The sequence below is a fragment of the Mauremys reevesii genome, linkage group 9 (genome assembly GCF_016161935.1).
Source record: "Mauremys reevesii isolate NIE-2019 linkage group 9, ASM1616193v1, whole genome shotgun sequence".
NCBI classification, from domain to species: Eukaryota; Metazoa; Chordata; order Testudines; family Geoemydidae; genus Mauremys; species Mauremys reevesii.
This window is the reverse complement of record NC_052631.1, coordinates 26,920,191-26,943,829: the sequence shown is the minus strand read 5'-3', so window position 1 is coordinate 26,943,829 and position 23,639 is coordinate 26,920,191. Positions and strand designations below refer to the sequence as shown.

General features: G+C 41.9%; 1 long non-coding RNA gene across 2 annotated transcripts in view; it reads right to left on the bottom strand.

Annotated features, from left to right (window-relative positions):
* LOC120371338 overlaps positions 1–19,603 on the bottom strand; it is a 118,315-nt gene extending 98,712 nt beyond the window's left edge. The window contains exons 1-2 of one of the 2 annotated variants that reach the window (XR_005584290.1): positions 19,367–19,603; positions 12,423–12,520 (exon numbers count right to left, since the gene is read on the bottom strand). This is a non-coding gene — a long non-coding RNA (uncharacterized LOC120371338). Of the gene's footprint in view, positions 1–12,422; positions 12,521–13,325; positions 13,595–19,366 lie in introns of those variants that run through there. The other variant, XR_005584291.1, reaches the window with a different exon arrangement.
* Between the last annotated feature and the right edge of the window lie 4,036 nt (positions 19,604–23,639).

Here is a 23,639-nt window from a genome sequence, read left to right as displayed (position 1 = left end):
TTGTTGCAAAATTGCCACCTTCAAGTCTGTCACTGAGTGGTTAGAAAGGTTGAAGTGTTCTCCCACTGGTTTTTGAATGTTATGATTCCTGATGTCAGATTTGTGTCCATTTATTCTTTTGCGTAGAGACTGTCCGGTTTGGCCAATGTACATGGCAGAGGGGCATTGCTGGCACATGATGGCATATATCACGTTGGTAGATGTGCAGGTGTACGAGCCCCTGATGGTGTGTCTGATGTGATTAGGTCCTGTGATGGTGTCACTTGAATGGATATGTGGACAGAGCTGGCATCGGGCTTTATTGCAAGGATAGGTTCCTGGGTTAGTGTTTATGTTGTATGGTGTGCGGTTGCTGGTGAGTATTTGCTTCAGGTTGGGAGGCTGTCTATAAGCAAGGACTGGCCTGTCTCCCAAGATCTGTGAGAGTGAGGGATCATCTTTAAGGATAGGTTGTAAATCTTTGATGATGCGCTGGAGAGGTTTTAGTTGGGGGCTGTAGGTAATGGCTAGTGGTGTTCTGTTATTTTCTTTTTTAGGCCTGTCCTGTAGTAGGTGGCTTCTGGGTACTCTTCTGGCTCTGTCAATCTGTTTTTTCACTTCAGCAGGTGGGTATTGTAGGTTTAAGAATGCTTGATAGAGATCTTGTAGGTGTTTATCTCTGTCCAAGGGATTGGAGCAAATACGGTTGTATCTTAGAGCTTGGCTGTAGACAATGGATCGTGTGGTGTGTCCAGGATGGAAGCTGGAGGCATGTAAGTAAGTATAGCGGTCAGTGGGTTTCCGGTATAGGGTGGTATTTATGTGACCATCGTTTATTAGCACAGTAGTGTCTAGGAAATGGACCGCTTGTGTGGATTGGTCTAGGCTGAGGTTGATGGTGGGATGGAAATTGTTAAAATCTCGGTGGAATTCCTCGAGGGCTTCTTTTCCATGAGTCCAGATGATGAAGATGTCATCAATGTAGCGCAAGTAGAGTAGGGGTGTTAGGGAACGAGAGTTAAGGAAGCGTTGTTCTAAGTCAGCCATAAAGATGTTGGCATACTGAGGGGCCATGCGGGTACCCATAGCAGTGCCACTGACTTGAAGATATATATTGTCCCCAAATGTGAAATAGTTGTGGGTGAGGACAAAGTCACAAAGTTCAGCCACCAGGTTAGCCGTGATATTATCGGGATACTGTTCCTGATGGCTTGTAGTCCATCTTCGTGTGGAATGTTAGTGTAGAGGGCTTCCACATCCATAGTGGCCAGAATGGTGTTTTCTGGAAGATCACTGATGGATTGTAGTTTCCTCAGGAAGTCAGTGGTGTCTCGAAGATAGCTGGGAGTGCTGGTGGCATAGGGCCTGAGGAGAGAGTCCACATAGCCAGACAATCCTGCTGTTAAAGTACCAATGCTTGAGATGATGGGCGTCCAGGATTTCCAGGTTTATGGATCTTGGGTAGCAAATAGAATACACCTGGTCGGGGTTCCAGGCATGTGTCTGTATAGATCTGTTCCTGTGCTTTCTCAGGGAGTTTTTTGAGCAGATGGTGTAGTTTCTTTTGGTAATCATCAGTGGGATCAGAGGGTAATGGCTTGTAGAATGTGGAGTTAGAGAGTTGCCTGGCAGCCTCTTGTTCATATTCCGACCTATTCATGATGACGACAGCACCTCCTTTGTCAGCCTGTTTGATTATGATGTCAGAGTTGTTCTTGAGGCTGTTGATGGCATTGTGTTCAGCACGGCTTAGGTTATGGGGCAAGTGATGTTGTTTTTCCACAATTTCAGCCCGTGCACGGTGACGGAAGCAATCTATGTAGAAGTCTAGTCTGTTGTTTCGACCCTCTGGAGGAGTCCATGCAGAATCCTTTTTATTATAGCGGTGGTAGGAAGGATTCTGTGGGTTAGTATGTAGTTCAGAGGTGTGTTGGAAGTATTCTTTGAGTCGGAGACGGCGAAAGTATGATTCTAGGTCACCGCAAAACTGTATCATATTCGTGGATCTGGAAGGACAAAAGGAGAGTCCCCGAGATAGGATAGATTCTTCTGCTGGGCTAAGAGAATAGCTGGAAAGATTAACAATATTGTTGGGTGGGTTAAGGGAGCTATTGTTGTGGCTCCTTGTGCCATGTAGCAGTAGCTATTCTTTCAGGGACCTAAGAGAATGTTCCCTGTAAATCCCCTGGGGATCCATGAGTTTGTAAGGCATCACTCCCTCCATGACCCACAATGCCTTTCCATCCAGGGGATCCTTTGAAGAAAACTCTATGAGGTTCCTAAATTTCTGGCCCCCTCCAGTTGGTTTGTCTATGAGAGGGGGTGATCTGGTCCACTGTTGGGAGACTTCTTTAGTGTCAGGATTACTCTAATCCAAGATCTTCTCTTCTTTTATTTTTAATGCTGCAGTAGCATTTTGCAGCAACACTTGCTGCTAATTCCTGTACAGGAAAATTTCGGTGGCTGCATTTAGCCAAATAATCTAAAGATTTCATTTTGTACAAAATAAAAATTCATTCAGTTTCCCACTTGTAATTATTATCCCTATTTTACTCACTTTGCTAAACTACACTGAGCTCTCCAAATGAAAAGCATAATATACTGTAAATGCTAAATAGAATGTATTATTCCAAAATCATCTGAATAACAGATTATCTGCCAATTTACCCATATGTACGGGGTCAGTGAGTTCACATTCCTTCAGATCAGAAGACAGAATGTGGAGACAGCGTCTCCACATTTCAAAGCCACCACATAATGTGGCAAAATTATTAGTCTCTTCTTAAGTGAGGACTGAATAGCAGAGTTTAGTGGACCAAATTTCAACGTTGTCTGTCTGCATGGGAACACAGGATTGCTATTATGGATCAGAACAGTAGTCCATCAAACTCAGTATCCTGTGGCCAGTACTAGCTACATCAAATGAAGGTGCAAGAAATCCTGCAGAAGGCAGCTACGCAATAACCTGCACACAAGAAATGCTTCTTCCTGACCCCTGTTAGCTTTCGTCCTGAAACATTTGACCCTCTTCCAAAATTCTGAGTTATTTTTATAAATCCTTACTGTTGTAACTGAATATTCTTATCTATGTAAATGTCCAGTCCATGTAAATATCCATCTTCAAATCCTGGACATCTATATTAATAATAAGAATACGCGCTGTGGCTGTATCAAATCAGTGCAATAAATTCACCAGCAAAATTGAAAACAAAATAAAGATTTGAATGAAGATTATAAAGTGCAAAATCTGTCCTGGTACAGGGAATATGTACATCAGGTACTTTACAAAATGGGACATGTCTAAGAAACTAGAACTATTTTGAAGGGACAATTACACTTTCATAAGCAAAACTAGGCAATTTTTGGAAGTGTTTATTTCTACCCAGTACACTGTAACAATTGTAAAAGAACAATCCTGGTCTGTTAAACAAATACTGTATGTATTTTAAGTCTGTGTTTACACAAAGAATATGAATTACTCCTAAAAAGTTGTCATGGACAAATTATATTGTTTCCTCTCAGATGCAGAGCTTGTCAGGCTGTGGCTACACTTAGCACTTCAAAGCGCTGCCGCGGTAGCGCTGCTGCGGCAGCACTTTGAAGCGCTAAGTGTAGTCAAAGCACCAGCGCTGGGAGAGTTCTCTCCCAGCGCTGTCCGGACTCCACCTCCCTGTGGGGAATAACGGACAGCGCTGGGAGCCGCGCTCCCAGCGCTGGGGCTTTGACCACACTGGCGCTTTGCAGCACCGCAATTTGCAGCGCTGGAGAGGGTGTGTTTTCACACCCTGCTGCAGCGCTGCAAATTTGTAAGTGTAGCCAAGCCCTCAGGGTCATCCAGTAAGCTAGCTTGCTGCAACACACTTCACTTCGGGCTAAACATTGAGGTCCATACAGAAACTTTGGCTAGGGGATGGCCCACTTTCTGAGTGGGGGCAGATCACTGAGAGCCTACTAGCACAGAATCTGTTCCCCACTGCAGCCCTTATGCTCCACTCTGGAAGCATATACAGCTGTCAATCAGGTCCGCCGGGGGAGGGAGGGAAGTGGGGCAATTTGCTCCAGGTCCCAGGCTCCGCAGAGGCCCCCATAAGAATGTCCGAGGCTCCCTCTCCGGCCCCAGCCGGACCCGACCCCACCTCTGCCCCTCTCCCGGAGCCTCAGCGCATCCAGGAGCATCCCTGGACAGCACTGCACCGTGGCTCCAGTGGGGCCCCTGAACTCCACCCCGCTCAGAGCCGCGTGGTGAGGGGGCAGGGCTGCGAGCTCCAGCAGGGCCTGAGCTCAGCTCCCTCCGCTCGGCGTGGAGCTCGCAGCCCCGCCCCCTCACCACGCAGCTCTGAGCGGGGAGGGGCTCCGGCCCCGCCGGAGACACGCTGCAGCTGTCGAAGGATGCTTCTGTATGTGCTGAGGCTCCAGGTGAGAGGGAAACTGGGGGTAAGGGGCCAGGGCCGGGGGGGAGGGGGTTGGCTAAGGGGCAGGAAGTCCCAGGGACAGTCAGGGCACAGGGAGGGGCCAAAGGTTGGGGGGGTGGTCAGGGAATCAGGGGGTTGGATCGTGGGCATTCCAGGGGTCTGTCAGGACTCGGGGGGGGGGTAGATAGGGGACAGGGAGCAGGGATGGGGTCCCGGGGTGGTGGTCGTGGGGTCTCTGGGGACGGTGAGGGGACAAGGAGCAGGATGGGTCGGGGATTCTGAGGGGGGCAGGCAGCCGGGGGGCAGGAAGTGGGTGGGGGTCGGATAGGGGGCAGGGCCAGGCCGTTTGGGAGGCACAGCCTTCCCTACCCTAAAGCTCATTCAGCAGTTTGAGGCTTGCAGAAGAGCCAAGCTGTTAGCTTTTCCATTAGGGCTACCATCCCTTTCACTTCTCAAATGCCAAATTATAGTCTACATTTAATTTCAGTGCCATAGGGAGATTCATGTCAGGGGAGGGTAGCTTCATTTAAAATTAGCCACTGGGGGAGGGATCACATGAGAAGAGCAATGTCCTTCCCAACCCTAGCAAGGGAGACCCCCCTCCCCTACATTCCCTGAGGCTCCAGAGGGGTTAATTCAGTGGTTCTCAAACTTTTATACTGGTGACCCCTTTCACATAGCAAACCTCTGAGTGCGACACTCCCCCCCCTTATAAATTAAAAACACGTTTTTATATATTTAACACTATTATAAATGCTGGAGGCAAAGCGGGGTTTGAGGTGGAGACTGACAGCTCACGACCCCCAGTAATAACCTTGTGACCCCCTGAGGGGTCCCAACCCCCAGTTTGAGAACCCCTGGATGAATTTAATTTTAGCACCCTGTGTCCATTCACATGCATGTGCTATTTCAAGCATTTCAGTTTTCACAACATAGGCTCATCCCAGATTCTGGAACAAGCTCAAATGCTCAGTTTGTGGAGTATGTACATAGTCTATACTAAAGTGGGGCAATTTGCGCCGGGCCCTGCAGTGGCCCCCACAAGAATATAGTATTCTATAGTATTGCAATTTTTTTTATGGAAGAGGCCTCTGAAATTGCTTTGCCCCAGGCCCCCTGAATCCTCTGGGCAGCCCTGCTGTCAATATGCTGCAGTGGGCTGAGGGAGAATTCCTCTGACGCAAACACAGTTTAGAGCTACCATAACTAACCCCATGCCTCCCTCTTCACAAGTCCCAGTGGAGGGGTTTGCTGGGGAGAGGACTTGCAACAGGTAGGGGCATAGCTGTAGTACTGAGCACTACAGAGATTTTGGGTGCACTGCAACCCTTAGGCAGCCTAGGATAGGCTGCTGCAAGTCAGAGCAGACAGGAGCTGCTCTAGCTTATGACTAGGGCTATTTTTGCCCTTAGCAGCTCAGAATCCAAAGGGTGATGTAAAGTCACCTTTGCCCCCACCACTTGGGCTGTGCCTTCTGTGCTTCGCCTCCCAGAGGTGCATCACAGAATCTGACTCATTACACCTTTTGATTCATACCCTCTACTGGCTGCTCCTCCATTTCCAAGTGAAATTCAAAGCACTGGTCAATGTTTACAAAGCTTTGAATGGCCTTGACCCGAGTTTATGTAAAAGACAGGAAATGTATATAATGTACCTCTCTCGCTCTGAGCTACTAAATCAACTGCTAAGTATCAGAGGGGTAGCCATGTTAGTCTGGATTTGTAAAAAGCGACAAAGAGTCCTGTGGCACCTTATAGACTAACAGAAGTATTGGAGCATAATATTCCCCCAGCAATACTTCCAAGTATTATGCTCCGGATTAGAACTCATCTCCTGATTCTCAGCCCCATGCTTCACCCACTAGACCCCTTTGCCAAAGAAATAGTCTCAGGAATTTTTCAGAGATTATTTGTATAATAATAAAGTTATAATGCTTCATGGTATAGTTATAATGCCACCATAACCAGAGATTCAGTAGCCATTCAGTTGCAAAACTTCTGTTTAGAAAAAGTGATGTCTTATATCTGTCTTTTATTTTGAACATCACGTAAAACAAATAATAAATAAGTCAGCCTGGTACTGGCTGCTGTCAAGCCGTACCACCATTTGAACTCCAAGTGGTTGGGGGAAATCTTTTAAAGAGAGCATATTTCACTGTTGTGCCTTTAGCTAGAAATGCCAATTTGGTTGTTTCTCTTTCCAAGACTCATTTTCACATAAAGAGTCAGTGATTGCCAGAAAACCTCCTTGTCTGAGGAACAAGCACCAGCAGAAAATGTGCTCCAACCACATTCCCGTAAGGTCTGCAAATGTCAGGTACTTCAGACACGTGAGTGTGTGTCACATTTATATCCTTGCTGCAACAGCTTCTGCTGCTTTACCTTAGCGTTGATCACCCAGATTTTGTACTGATCTAACTATATCACTTCAGAAACCAATGTTGTTAAATCAGTGTAATCCCTTATTGTGTATGCAGATACACTGGAAGAAGGGTGCTTATACTGGTATAGATTATTTCAATAAATTTACAGAAATAAGCTACACTGATACAAGCACCCACTTTACACTGGTATATATTCTGTATAACTGGGATATAGTTATACTGGTACAACAATTGTGCGTAGACCAGTTCTTAGATTTGTCTGAATAACAAATTTTTTCTTTCACTTCTTGCTAACCGTCTTTCTAACATAAGAGTTCTAAATGCCTAGTAACTTTTATTTTTTGTCAGGAGTGGGGTGTGAACACAGGAAATGCAATACTGGATCAGACCATCATTCCATCCAGTTCAATATCTAGTCTCTGACATTAGTCAGCTCTGGATGTTTGACTGAAAGGCATTAGAAAACCCTTTAACGCATCTAACTGTGTAAGAGAAATTCCTTCTGACCCTAGCTCAGAGGTGGGCAAACTATGGCCCGTGGGATCCTCCTGCCCTGAGCTCCTGCCCCAGGAGGCTAGCCTCTGCCCCCGCCCCTGCTGTTCCCCCTCTCCTGCAGCCTCAGCTCGCCCTGCCATTGGCGCAGCACTCTGGCTGGTGGGGCTGCGAGCTCCTGGGGCAGCGCAGCTGCAGAGACCGTCCTGTCCTGCTGCTCTTGGCAATGTGGCTGTAGCACCGCCAGCCACCTGTGCTTCAGGCAGTGGGTGGGGATTGGGGGTGTGGATAGAAGGCAAGGGAGTTATGGTCAGGTGGTGGTCAGGTGGTGAGGGTGTGGATAGGGGTTGGGGCAGTCAGAGGGCGGGGAATAGGGGGGTTGAATGGGGGAAAGGGTCCCGGGGGGTAGTCAGGAAGGAGGGGGGGTTGGATGGGGCAGTGGGGGGCAGTCAAGGGTTCCAGGGGTGGTCAGGGGACAATGAGAAGGGGTGGTTGGATGAGGCAGGAGTCCGGAGGGTGGCAGTCGGGAATGAGAAGAGGGGTTGGATGGGGTGATGGGGGACAGTCAGGGTCGCAGGTTCCGGGGGTGGTCAGGGGACAGGGAGAAGGGGAGGTGGAGGGGGAAGGGTTCCAGAGGGAGAGGGGGCTGTCAGGGAACAGGAGAGTTGGATGGGGCAGGAGTCCCGGGGTGGGTGTCAAGGGGCGAGAAACAGGGAGAGATAGGGGATAGGGGCCGGGCCACGCCTGGCTGTTTGGGGAGGCACAGCCTTCCCTAACCGGCCCTCCATACACTTTCCAAAACCCGATGTGGCCCTCAGGCCAAAAAGTTTGCCGGCCCCTCCCCTAGCTGATGATCAGTTGATGCGCTGAAGTAAGTGGATTGATAGCTTTATAATGTTATCCTTCCTGATGTAAATACTGCAGACCTTATTCATAATGGGGGCAAATTCTGACGTCTTTATTCAGAGAAATTCCCAGTGGCTTCAATGGAAGTTTTGTCTAAGTAAGGCCTTCAGGATTTGGGTCACTGAGTCTAACCAATTTTTAATTTTTTCTAATTTTAATAATCTCAGTCTCTGCTTTGAAAGGCAATGTGGTGTAGTGGCTAATGTGCTATACTGATTAAGCATTTATTTACAAGTAGTCCCACTGAAGTCAATGGGGATAGCATGAATGAGAACCCAGGATTGGGTAAAGTATCAGAGGGGTAGCCGTGTTAGTCTGGATCTGTAAAAGCAGCAAAGAATCCTGTGGCACCTTATAGACTAACAGAGGTTTTGCAGCATGAGCTTTCGTGGGTAAATACCCACTTCTTCGGATTCGCCCACGAAAGCTCATGCTGCAAAACGTCTGTTAGTCTATAAGGTTTTATTTTAAAAAATTTACAAGTCTCTTTTTTAAACCTCAAACATCCATAGCTGAATTATTCACATCTTCCATTAGATGTGGCTTATTGCTTCAGCCCCTCTCAGCAAAGTGCCACATGACTAAAGAGTTCCCTCTCCACAAAAATGTATCCACCACTTTACAAAGCTCTTGTGCAGACTTGCCACAGGATTCTTTGCTGCTTTTACAGGATTGGGTACTAAGTCCTCCTTATCCTTACCTATCTTTTGATTGTAAGCTGATGAAGTTAACATCCCAAAGAAGGGAGAATTCAGCAACTGTAGATAAATGACTATGATGTGGAGCCTCTTCTTAACATCCCAGAAAGTTGCATGGGAGTGAAGTTCTCTGAGTATATGTAAATATGCATTTAATTAAAGCTGTTCTTTTATTTCCCTACAGGTGCATGCACAGTGGGAGCAAGGAGTGGCTAGGATTATTTAGCCCTTTTTCTGATTCATACCACAAGGGCACAGAAAATTAAAAACTTCTGTTTGATTCCAGTGGTACAAAACATGAGTATCATCTGAGATGTACAAACAAGAAGGCTGACATTATTTGCAGCAAATGAGAGGATAATTAGACACCTACCAATGCGACAGTCACATTTCCTGTCACATGGAGAGGATGACACACCAAGAACGGATTTGGAAAAACTGTGCTGACAGTGAAAGTGGAAAAAATGTAGAACGAACCTTCCTTAATAAAAACATACTACAGCATTCAGCAAAATGGTCCAAAACATTATTGCTTACAATAGCATTACAGCAGGTACAAATCCTGGGTCTTTTTTCAATGGAAGCTTTGCCTAAATAAGGACTATCAGACTTGGCCTACACTCCCTTACAGTGTTTTCAGACTTTATTAGGGCTGTGAATTCAGATTCAGAAGCATGACTAAAGCCAAAAATAGCAGTATAGTACTTGGGTAAAGCTAAGTATGTCGGTATATGGTTTATTTTTTGGCAGTCCTTTTTAAAAGTGTCAGGCAGCCACTGATAAGGACAAAACATGAGTTTTGGTAGTACTGAGGGTATTTTCATAATATTTTCTTTGATGTTGAAAAGATCAGTGACTAGATTTTCAGCTGATGTAAGTCAGTGTAGCTTCATTGGCTTCAATGGAGCTATGCTGATCTGCATTTGATGAGGATATGGCTTCAAATCTCATTACATTTACTGGGATGTAGTAAAAAAAACAAGTGGAAAAATGTAAATACAAAAAAAACCCCAAACAGTAGGTATGCAAATCAAATAGTCCTCAATGGTGTATATGAGGGCTTCTAGTAATTTCCTAAAGTCTACTCTTGTAGCAATTAATTATATTTTGTTACACAGATGTAAATCAGCATAAACTCTCTGAAGACAGTATAGCTGCTCCAGATTATGCCCGTGTAACTAAGAACAGAATTTGAGCTGTATTATATTTATGAACTTGGAACCAAACTCTTGTTTCTGGAAAAAACTATAGCTGGTTTTTTTTAAAAGAGGGCTGTACAATCTACCGATACTAATCATTTAAAACAAAACAGAGAACAATCACAAAGTAGATGGAGAGAAAAATATTATTTGGTTCCTTTTTTCCAGTTTAACATCAGTGAAAATTAGTATCTGAAAAACTGTTTTACCTGCCTTTAAACTCAGTGGCCTCAAGGGTGTTACTGAAGCTCTTTCCCTCAAGGATAAAAGGGAGGGGGACAAAGACAAGTTATTTCAAGATTACTCATTTGTCAGAGCTGTGATACCTGAGCTTGTAAAACAGGATCTCTCTCACCTGTGGAGAAATGACACAAGATTTTTCAAGCTATTATCACTGTCCCCTATACCTGCCCATATGTGGAGTCAAATCCTGCTCTCCTTAATCATGGGAGTATTCCTAATGATGCTCATAGGATTAACTGCAGGAGTAAAGCAAGCACAATTTGGCCTGCAATCAGGATCCCACCATCAAATGCTTTGTCACAGGGTTTTTTTAGTTTATAAATCAATGGACTAGTGCCAGTAACTATTGCAGAGTGGAACTAATCCAATTGGGGCTACGGTCAATATTAATTATGGGTTGTGCTGGTGTGATTTTCATTTCAATATTTCCTTTAACAAAGACAAATCTGAAAGGTATTAAGTCTGACATTTTAAAAAAGCAAAAACAGTTATAGGGTTCTCATCTATTTGTAACTCCATATAAATTATGGAAGGAACTACTTCAAACAGGGCTGTGCATTCTATGAGGTAAAGGATCATATATACCCATCCCTTTGAATTTTTCAGAAGACATTATAAGCCACATTCCTACAGGTTCCTATGTTGCTTAGCTAATTTTCATTGCACTCAGCTTGGCTTTGTGAATATTAGCAAAAGTAAAACCCCAGATCCAAATAATGCTTTCAGTAACACCAATACAACCCCACTGACTTCTTTGGAGTTGCAGCAGTGTAAGTGAGAGCAGAGTTTGGCCTAACCTTTGAAGTCCTCTGCACAAGAGGCTAAGTCCAGCTCTTCAGCTGGTGTAAAATGGTGTAGCTCCACTGAAGTCAATGGTGAAACATTGATCATAGAGTTGCCAACTTTCTGACTGCAGAAAACCGAACACCCTTGCCCTGCCCTGAGGCCCCACCCCTTCTCTGAGGCCCCCTCCCTCCATCGCTCACTCTTCCACACCCTTGGCTCACTCACTTATTTTCACAGGGCTGGAGCAGTGGGTTGGAGTGTGGGAGGGGGTGAGGGCTTATGCTGGGGGTGTGGGCTCTAGGGTGGGGCCAGGGATGAGAGGTTTGGGGTGCAGGAGGGGGCTCTAGGCTGTGGCCAAGGGGTTCAGAATGTGGGAGGGGGGCTCTGAGCTGGGGCAGGGGGTTGTGGTGTGGGAAGGGGTGAGGGCTCTGCTGCAAAGCAAAGGTGAAGTGGAAAGGTATGATACAAGGAGAGGTCCAGGAGGAAATTAGAACAAGGAGGGAAGCATCTCCCCTTTCTTTGTGGGAGGTCATTACTCCTCCCCCACCTTCTGTTCCTTCCATGATCTCTCTGACAAACTCTCAAGACCCTTTTAGTAACTCTGTGCCAAAAGTCTCCTTTTACCCATATCCTGTACTGTATGGAAGTGCCTGCACACTTTATATATGCCTTTTGACAGACGCATTAAATTTGGCCAGCATGCATTATATAACCCACATATACTGTACATGCTATATGTACTTATGTCATATACATTACAAAATGCATTATCTAGTGGTTAGAGTACCAGACAGGGGACCAGGAATTCCGATGTTCTAACTCTGGGTATGTTTACACTTAAAACACTGCAGTGGTGTAACACTGCACTGCTGTAATGCTTCAGTGTAGATTCTACCTAAGCCAACGGGTGGGGTTCTCCTGTTGGCATAGATAACCCACCTCCCCCAGAGGTGGTAGCAAGGTTGATGGGAGAATTTTTCCATCCACCTAGCGCTAGGGTTGCCAGCTTTGGTTGGACGAATTCCTGGAGATTTCATCACATGACATAATCCTTAATTAAAGATTAATCTTTAATTCCTAGAGACTCCAGGTTGTCCTGGCAACCCTACCTAGCGCTGGCGTACACCGAGGGTTAGGTTGGTATAGGTACGTCTCTCAGGGGTGTGGATTTTTCACACCCATGGGAGACACAGCTATACCAAAATAAATTCCTAGTGTAGACCAGGCCTTTGTTTTAGCCAGTGATTTGCTGTGTGACTTTGAGCAAATAATTTGAAATTTGTGTGTCTGTTTTCACATTTGTAAAATTTAAATATTCACTTACCAGCATTGCAGCCCAGCAGATATTCCAGTAGGCTCCATTAGAATCCTTCAGCTAGATACGGAGGCTAGCTATTCCACAGCTTGATGGTTCCAAATCATCTGAAAAGTTTTATTAAACAAATCAGGTATTCCGGATTCTTATAAAACTTAGTCACCATTGGCAGACTGACTTCCTGTAGATGTCACAGCAGAAACGTCTCAAATGTCATTCACACTTTCACTCATGAAGGCCCTTATGATTGTAACAACTTCCCACTTAGGACCAGATTTTGGCACTTAATTATTGTCTCATCCTAGGAACAGTGCAGAGTTGTACCAGCAGGATCTCTGGAAAGCAGGATGATTTGGTAAGGCATGATATCACCTTCAGCTCTCTAGTATGGATGGGGAGTATGTCCAATATGCCACCCCTTAGAGGAAAATTCATGCTGTATCTTCTGCAGCTAGTGAGGTTAGCAAGACCATGGCCCCCTCATCTTCTTGGCTAGCACCCTAGGATGAAGGCAGAACAGGGATTGCAAATGTATCCCCTATACATTGCAGCTGCAAAAGGGCCATCCACATTCTGACTACTGATGTCCTCTAAAGAACCTTCACCCATTCCTTCAGAAAAAAACAGCTATGACCACACTTCATTCTGAATTTGTTTTGTAATGTTTTGCACTACATTGTATCCACATGTATCTTTAGACTGTAAGATCTGTGGGCTAGAGGATGCTATCTCTTGTTGGACAAAGTCTCAAAGTTCAGAACAGGATCCAAACTTTACCAGAGTTTAATGGTGTTCAGGCCTGGGGATTTGTTCAGGCCCACATTCAGTTACTTTGTTTGATCCATTTTACAGGGCTGTACAAATTTACAATGCTGCATAAATAATGGATAACAATATCATTCAACTAATCACCTCTGTCTTTAACTACTGCCACGATGTCATAAGAAAAAATTCAGCCATGAACGAATTAGATGGCTAAACATCCTAAATAATTAAAGTGGTCAGAGCACCTTTGATCTAGACAGTGTCTGACTCATACTCAGATGTCTTGAGATCCTCATTGCCAGACCAAGAGAAAAAAATCAACAGAAATTGTATTGCTTTTCTACAGTCGTAATAATTCAAGTAGTAAGTTCCAATGCTGAAAGAACAGGCAGTTCAGGAAATACTTCTTTTTCTTATTTCAGCCAATCTCCTCTTAGTATGATTATGTCATCTAAAAGTTATGCAATATGACAATGTTGAAAACAAGCCAAAATTCCTGTCCCAGTGAGATCACAATGAAACTGCTTATGAACTAAATTAGTCATAATGTACATTACAGATAAGTCACTTTAACAGTGTATATTAGTGTATGAGTAACTGCCAATAAAGATAAATACCATTGTCTGAGTAGGGAACTCCACAACACTCAGACTTTTAAATAATTAAACCCAGTCTACTCACTACCTGAATAATGTAGAAGATATGGTTTTTTCAATTTGCAAATATTATATAAAAAGTGAAAAAGAAAACCAATAAAAAAATAGAGACCACATCTGTGCTGACCAATAATAGGTTCATACAAGGCATACATCTGCACAAAAAGTACTTTGTATGCATTTTCAGGAGAATTTATTCTGAAACTTTCTTTTTCTTTACAATGTTTTAACTTATGTGATTTAAATTTTGTACCGAATATTAAAAAGGTGAAAAGAGGGAAGACAAAAAATGGAGAGGAATAAACAGCTGTGAGATACAATCATCCAGAGAGAAATAATCCACATATACAGACAGCAAGTTTTCCTCATGTTTAGCGCGACATGTCAAGAAAGTGAAGATGGTTTTAAAATCCCTAACTTTATCGATAATACAGTAACTGACCCACTCAAAATTTGCAGGACCTTCCAAACTAGTGTACCCTAGCTTTAAGGATCTGACACATTCACTACAACTGGAATATGGACCTAAATTTTTCCTGGCATTTCCCCAACAGTTAGCCTTCAATCATGTAGCAATCCTTACTAGATTTTAATATGAACATTTCCTGTGCTTTGTCTAATATCAGGAAGACTATTCAAATCACAACTATTTTGAGTCCACAACCTAAGTCAGTGTTCAGAATGATATTTAATCTCTGTATCATCTCCTTCCAAAAAGAAAACACAACAGGACAATGCCATAGTATGCAGTATGCAACAAGTATCCATTGTCTTAATTGAAATTCCAACATCTGTTACTACACATTATGTTTAAGTATTTTGGCAGGGGTCCAGTTTGTTCTAAACAGGATTTTCATTGATGTATTTGTCTCAATTTGAGAGTAAATGAAAAATCTCTTAATATTTCCACACGTTCTAATCAAGACTTGTCAGAGAATCACATTTAAATCAAATCCTCAACAGATCCTACACTTGAACCTATACTTTATGGACACAAGACACTGTAAAACAATTGTAGAGGGATATGAATGTATGTTATTTGGGGGAAGGGCGGCAGGAAGGGCCAAAAACTGCTTGCAATCTCTCATTTTCAGAACAGATTTATGTGGGAGTTTTGCCTGAGTAAGGACTTCAGGATTGGGTCTTCTAATTGCACTGACACCTTTTAGTAGCTATTTAAATGGTTCCCAACTGTTCTATACAGTTTTAGTGAGGCTAATACAGGGTTGAGGCTTAAATTTATAAGGTTTTTAAGATTATTCAGTATCTTTATTAACATGTGTTGCTTCTGATTCCCTGACTGACCATGTAAAGATTGCACTTTCTTATTCAGCAGATCTGCACCGTGTGTGTATTCAGAATTATACCTGTTTTTCTAACTAAGTTGGGCTTTATTTAAAAATTGCCTTTTATGTCTTTTGTCATTCTAATTCAATACAGAACTGTTAAAGTGCACAGGATTATTTTCTGACTCATTCATCACAAACAGAATTGTTAATAATAATGTGATGTATAAACTTTTATTATTGGTTATTAGAGTGGCACAAACAGTGAAAAAATATATTCACAAAGATTTGACAAATTAAAAGATAAATCTTGAATTGCTGTGTTCCCAACACATTTCTACATGCTTTTCGCAAACATTCATGAAAGATATGTTCATGTAACTGTTAGTGGAAAATGAATTTCACACTGTACCTGAAATTATTTCATGAGGAAACAAAACTCCTTTCAAGCAGAAGGGGAAGCGGTAGATTTCTTGCTTTTCCTACTCAATTTGTCCAAGAAAGACTGCTGTTTCTTTGCAATAGCATAATGTGGTCTGCCACTGCAGAGGGGTAGGTTCTGAAGATGAAGCCATGCTATGTCGATTGTATCTATGTTATGACTATTCTCATGTATGGGACCCAAATGTGTATTTTTGGCAGATCATTTCTCCCTCCAGTGCTACCACTCTTGTTCAGTGTGTGTGTGTTGATGACCAGTAAAGACAATTTCAAACTGAATAATTCTTCATAGTGAAATTGAGGTACAGACTTGCTGAAATACTCCTCAGAGCCCTGTTTAATTAATGTGACTGATGGCTTTGGTGTGAATTAATTGGCTTTGGTGTGAATTAATTGGCAATGTCTGCTGGTGATGATGCACAAGTGCCCTTTTTACTTGTGAACTGATCAGATTGGGTCTGAAATCATTGAGAAACAATAAACCTGGACCCCCACAATGCCATTCTTGATCGAAAGCCCACTGAAGTGAATAGAAAGGCTCCCATTGACTTCAGAGGGCTTTGGATCAAACCCGTCAAGAGTCACCTTGTAATGTACAGAATTTCACCTTAAGAATTCTGTTGTGGTATCAAAGGCATTTCTCACAAGATGAAGAGGGTTAGGATCACTAGCAGTGGCAGCAGCAGGGGTGTACTATCATGAAAGAAGAGAAAAGACATTTGTCCCCAAAAGTGCAAATTATCTGGCCCTATAAGTGCAAGAAGCCTTGCCCACTGGCCATAGCATCATATCCTCAGAGTTGGCACCAACCCAAACTTGTGCTTCTGATGCAGCTGTTGCTCTTTGCTTTCTGCTGTCTTCACTGACAGTATGATGCCATTTGGTCCAGTTGTAGCATGGGGAGATGAGACATGCCCATCTACCGTCCTGTAACTGTGCATTGCACAGATCAGATTCGCTAAGGACATTACAGTGGCGTCCTCCTTCAGGACGAAGCTGAGGGTCTAACTATGATGCTTTTGTATCTGCAGCTGTGTATATTTTCACATCTACACTACACTCACTTTCTTGATTCTGCTCCTGCTGGTGTTTGGTGCAAAGTGATACTGTTATTCTGTATCCTATCTGCTAGTCTGGTGCAGATTTAATCAGATTCATACCGAACACCAGGAGAGGAAGACTGAGGTACTTCTGTCTGAAATAAAATTGGTATCTCTTTGTAGGAGAGGGAGTGTTATGACCTCTCTTTACGATTGTCTTCTGCCTAATGGGGCCCCAGCTCCTCTTCTGGATGACAGCTCTGTGTATGTGACCTCCGATTATTTTCAAAAGCTTAGGGACTGAAAAAGAATATCTTTATGCTATAAACTCACAAAACTCATGGAGCTAGTACTTAACCATAAAGGACTTGTTTATAATTGAGAAAATCATTAGCCACTTACACATTAAAATGTTGCTTGATATGCCATCACCTTTGTAAAGTATACCTACTGGCTTTTCAACATCATTTAAGAACTTTAAGACAATCTCATTAACTAAACATCCAGTTTCTCTGCTGAGTGTTAGAAGTTTGGAGGCCCATGGGTATGCTTGCCTTGAGATAGGTATTCTGGAAATATCAGTAGTGGTCTTAAAAATGTTGTGATATTCTTCATTTCATCCAGAACTAAATTTCCAACAGTTTCATCAGTTTGCTCTGAGAAGCAAGATCATTTCCACTGTTTATCTCTGCATTCTTACAAGTATTAAATACCTCAAACTGCTACACCCTAGCTTAGATAAAGGTAACCTTGACCAGATAGCCCTCTGAAATCACTGGTCCAGCTCACAATTTGCTCTGGCACAGAAACCTGAACTATGCATCCACAGATTTATAGCTTGATTGGCTTAGAATATATCTATACTGAAATTAGATTTTAAAATGTTTTTGTAAATCCTATCTTAATAGTGCTGGTGGCCTGCAAATCTTACCCATCCTTTGAAAAATGTCTTTTTGAAAAATGACCATTATTTTTACTTACAAACTCTGAGGAATGAAAGTAATCAAATCAACTTGTGGAAAATATGAATAATAACTGATAACAATTCATAGAACAGAATGAAGTTAATACTTATGGTGCAAAGAAATTAAAAGAATAATTAGCATCAGGGAGTAACACACAGAATCAGAAATTATCCTGCAGTGAATCGGTGAGATCGTCCATCATAACACATTGCTCCCAAACTGAGGAATTCGTAAAATCTATAAAATCTACCAGAAAGAATTGATTTTCTTAGCTCGTAAGTATAGCTTCAATATACTTTAAATCAATATTAACTTGGAATATTTACATGTGAAAATGAACATGTTACTGATCTCTATGAAAAATATCTGAAACTGTTCGTATTGTTCTTTTAACACCAGTTAAACGAAATCTGATCTGGATTCCATTTGATCACAAGACTGGAATGCCAAATATGCTGTAAGCTGAGATATTTATTCATCAAAATGAAAAAACCCTTATAATTCATTAATCTTTAGCTGTGTCCTTAAAATTTTACTGCTTTCCAATTTTTTAAATAAATATTCTGATCTTAAAAGCTGTTAGATGTTCTGACAAACAGACCCAACAGAAAAGACAGGTAACACTGTTTTATTTGCTGATGTTTAAATACTTTAGACTGAAACGAACTCTATTCCACGAATAACATTCAAAATTAAATTTGAAGACTCAAGTAGGAACTCCACTGTGGGCATCAGTACACACAGTAGCAGAAATGTGAGATTTTGATGCAATGTGACCAAGAGACCCCATGTTGGTATAACTTAATCTGGTTAATCAGAACAGATTCCCAAATTCCAAGACAGATTTTGAAGTTTACAACCCCTGCACCCACAGAATGCTGTGCTAGAATGGCTGCGCTAGTGGAGCCATTCACCTCAGGGATAGGTATAGTACCACTGTCCCCCTTCCCAGGAGGATCTAGTAGGGAAGCACAGTTCTAGTTCACTTCCAGACTTTAAATCTGAAGCAGAGGCTTCTTAGAGATGTGCTGAGACAATAAATCTCCTGGTCACCTGATATAGTATATACAGGTAGCTAATTAACAAAGGATCTTATCCTGCTCCCGCTGGAATCAACTGGAATTTTGCCACTGACCTCAATTGGAGCCAGGGTACAGTATTATGGGAATTATTAGATGATGTATTCCCAAAACTTGTTGCTCCTGCAACAATGGTTCATTTTGTAATTCTAAATATAGTAGCTGCCTTATAATCTCCTCCTAAGTAAAAATCTGCCCAGCATCAATAACATAAGGCAAAATCATACTGGACTTACTGCTCAGATTTGACTTTTCTTCTGTACTAATTTAGGTTCTTCTGCCTCTAAAATTGCATATGGTTCAAGATGAAGTGGAAAACAAAACATTTATTCACATTGTCTGAATTCTGGCAGACTCTGAAGTGTACGCCCTAATGAGACAATTATGTAAATGAGAGCAGCCAAACCAAACATAAAAAACAGACGGGCTCGTACAGCCCCAAAATAATTAAAAATTACTAGGCTATTACAAAACATACTGCTGAAACATCAGTATTTATGAAATTGGTACACATCTTGCTACTATTTGTCTTAATAATTTATATAGTGCCTTAGATGCGTACAATGCTTTCCAACAGAGTGTGCTGAACAGAGAAAAAAATCCTGCCCCAGAGAGCTTACAGTCAAACAGCTGGAACAGAAGCAGCACAAAATAATATGGGATAAGTACAAATAAACAAGCACACAGAAGAGCATATTAAACTAAAGACTTGTTCACTTACCTGTACAAATGTTCCATGATAGAGGTTGACATGCCTTGTTTGAGAAAAACACTGCTCCCATTGAAATTTAATGAGTTTTGCTACTGACTTTAGTTGAGTCAGAATCAGAACAGTAGATGAGACTTCATAACATTTACTCTTTCCCATTTGCACTTTAAGTATACGTTTCCGTATGCATGAATGTTTCCATCTGTTGTTTTCAGTTGTTGAGCATAATTCTTTTCACACTGTTTGGGAGTTTCTTTATGTAATGCCTATTTCTACAAAGAAAACAAGAACATCACAAAGACAATTAGAACAAATTTTCAGGGTCATGAAAAGGGAAAGCGTCATGCTTAAGTCCCACGAGACTTTCAGCAAAACCTGAAAATCAACACACCAGTTGCTATTGGCTGGTTCTCTTTATACTAGTGTGGTCTTTATAAATGCAAAAATCCAAACTAGCCATTCAAGTAACTAATTCCATTTTTTTAAATTGCTTTGTTCTGCTTTGCCCCCACCTCTAAGCAATCTTTAGCCTGCAATTCATTTTCTTCTCCTACATATTCTAGTCCATTATTTTGCTGTTTAAAATTCAAGCTGACTCGTATAATATGATATTTAGACCACCACAGCATCTCATCCTTGTGTGAACTTTTACTCAAACTCTAAATTACAGGCTCTACAATAAATACCTGTTGCATTGTCAATCATGGAAAATACAACAGGTATTTGGCAAGAATTTTCACATTTCTTGCACCCTTAATTTAATAAATTGGAAGATGCATATTTGTCCATTGGAAGGAGAGACATTCTGCTATAGCTGTTTGATTTTAATTTTCAGCTCTTTGCTTAAGATCTTGATACAGAACTCATCTGCAAGAAAGGACACCATCAAAATATCACAGTGATATAGCTAAATTCATATATATGGAAGCTGTCTTTTAGTAACTCCCAACAGTATGCTCAAATGTAATAAAAATAAGTTGCTTATCAATTTTCTGTTATTTTGCCCAACTGAAATTGCAGGTCCATTGTTCTAGCCTGTTCAAACAAGTAGTAAAAGATAGTCCTTGCCCTGAAGAGTTACTGTCTGAAGAGACCAGACAAATGGTGGGAAGAGTAAGAGAGACATATAGGGGGAAGTGATTTGTCCAAGGTCACACTGCCAATTAATAGCACAGCTGGGCCTAGAAACCAAAGGTGAAATCCTACTCCCACTGATTCTCAGTCCAGTAGCCTACAGACCATGCTGCCTTCCCACACTATTGATCTTCCTTAATTATCATCCTAAAGCAGTGATGAGCTGCCAAAATCTTAACAACCGGTTCCCTATAAAAAGTTCTGATTTAAGGGGGGAGGGAGCGGGGGAGGGGCTGGGGCAGGGGGAGACATACTCGTGGGGCTGGGGGCCCCTGCAGCTGGGGGGAAGCAGGGGAGGGGCCCGGGGAGCCTCAGCCTCCCCAGCTGGGAATCCTGGGAACAACAGGATGATTCAGCCTACGGACTGGAGTTCTTTGCCCACCTCCTGGCCCTTTAACAACCGGTTCTCCACAGAGGTCTAATTTTAGTAACCGGTTCTTGAGAACCTGTGGGAACCGGCTCCAGCTCACCACTGTCCTAAAGCCTCAAAAATGAACCCTGCAGTCCTATGTATCATTGCATTTTGGGGAAAAAATGTGACAGCCTGATTCCCTTTGATATGTTGTAAAACACTGTCTTGAAAACCACTAGCTAGTCATAAATGTTACTATTAGGCATCTTAGTATTAATTAGTATTAACATATTAGTAAACAAACAATATTTTAGCACTATAAATTAACTGAAACAACGTTTACTAGTCCTCAACAGAGGGAAGCAGGCTGTCTTTATGGTATATTACTGGTGAATTGCTTCACTGTAGTCTTGCTACACAGATGGTGGCACTTTTGCTATCTCAGCCTCCTCAGTTGTTAGATATACTTGTCTGCATGAGAGCTATGAATGAGATCTGCATATGTTAAAATACAGAAAAGTACTTTCAGTACTCAAGAGGAAGAAGTACTGGTGCCGAAAGTCACTAATAATTCACTGATACTGAAGCCTTGTAGAGGGATTCCACAAAAACATACCTGAGCATATGCAGCATAGGCAGAGGGTTCTGTACTACATCGATATGTTGGGTACACATAAGAACTCAAACATGAGTTATGTGGGATGTTCTTTTCACTGACCCTGGCAGATATTTTTGTTCAAAACAAAAAAGGAATACATATTTGCTTGACATTGAATAAAAGTACCAGTATGCTTGTGCCCAATATACTAGAACATTGTTCAGTAATAGTTCAACCTTGCAAAAATATTATCCCTGTAACACTGCCAAGGCCATTGTATGGGTTATTTGTGTATGTTTCAGCCAACCTACCCTGGGGCTGAAGCAATTTTTATACTTGACTTTTTAGAAACCTTTCTGTTTTGTTAATGAATCAGTGTGTCTTGTTCATTCTGGTTCCTCATCCTTCCCCTATTTTTCCATCCCTTATCAAGTTCCCCTCCCCCTCCCTTGGGCCACACAAAATTTCAGTCAAATAACCCATGCTGATGAACACTTATTAACTATAGCTTGCTTGAAAGTGGCTCATTACAGGGTAGTTTCAAGTTACATCAAAATCCCTGTGTAAACACTGTTCATGAATGGAGTGGTTAGTGATTAACTCTTTCAATCCAGGATTTGGGATTTCCTAACACTAAATGCCAATATATTTTACGCAGTGCCAGTGGGAAATGAGTTGGATGTTCTGGTGTGTATTATTGGGTACAAAAGCAGGAATACATCTTTGATACTTTAAATTTCAAGCCTATATAAACCAAAAGCCAGCTCTACTCTGCAAACAAGTACTCACATATGTTAAACTATGCTCTATATCAGTGTTATAATAATGACATCAAAATTACAAGAAAGAAAAAAAGAATTTTCTATTCTGAAATAATGTATTGAGGGAAAAAAATCTGTTCTCCCAATCTGGAAGCCTACTGTGCAATAGTTAATGTTGAACAATGCTGTCCCATATGTTAACAGTGAACTCCAACTAACTTATAAATGTATGGATTCCTTTTCTCCTTCCAATCATTTCTAAGAGCCTGCCTATTCATTAGACTCATCAGCATTAATTTCCACACCACACTTTCCTAGCTATAACTGTATCCATTTGTGCCTTTAGATTGTTAGCTTTTGGGGGCAGGACTTTGGTTTTTTGTTTAGCATGTTATTATCTGTGAAGTAACAGGTACAAATACCATATTATGTAAATAATGATAATAATGAACAAATGTAGTTAACTGAGAAATTTTATACTGTTTTAGAATAGAGACAACTTCAAAGATACCAATTTTGATAGATTTAAATAACTTATTTAAAACCAGGTTATGCCATCCTGACCCATGATGAATATAGAACCTTACTCTGCAAGTAGGTGGCATGGATCAGAGTTCACTTTGCACTCCTGATTAGTACTGGTCCAAGCCAGGGAAGCTAATGATCCAACCAGCAGACCAAATTTGGTGATGCATCCTGGTCACCTGCCACCTGCATACGCTAAGGAAAAGACACTGCAAGCAGTCTAACTGATTTCAGAGCATCTGTTATATTATCTCATTCTTGTGTTCTGGTATCCATTTGTAAATGTAATACTTATCTGTCTTGTGGATGAGGACGTAGTTCTTATGAGCACTATTACCCCATAAGATTTATTGCTAACCAGAAACATTTTACCATAACTGGCCAGGGTTATATATGAGAAAAATGCTCAAATGCCTGCAATCTGAATATTTTTTAAATGTGCCGCAGTGTACCAAAGTGATTTCAGATCTGTACAACTACCTATCCTTGATCACTGACATACTGGCCACTACATGCCCCCTACCTGAAACTTCCTTCAAAGGTCGCCATCGTTCAAAGATATCCTGTGCCAGATAAAGTAGAGGGACAGGAAAACAGACCAGTTGGCACAAGCCACACTCAAAGCCCAACTAACAGTGACATAAGAAGCTCTGTGAGCCTATTTCACTTCTATGACTAAAAGGCTTTTACTCTGCCTTAGGATCTGCTAAATAAAGATGTGAAGAACTATTCCAAACTGTAAACTATTCCAAACAGCTCATTACCCTGACTGCCTATAAACAACCTCAAACCCTAATACCTTTCATTGAGGAGAGCTCTCAAGCTACCTGAAAAAAAATCAACAGATTTCCTGCTGACCTCCCTGGTATCCATGTTATAAACTGCAGAGCCATATGATAAATAACATTATCAAAC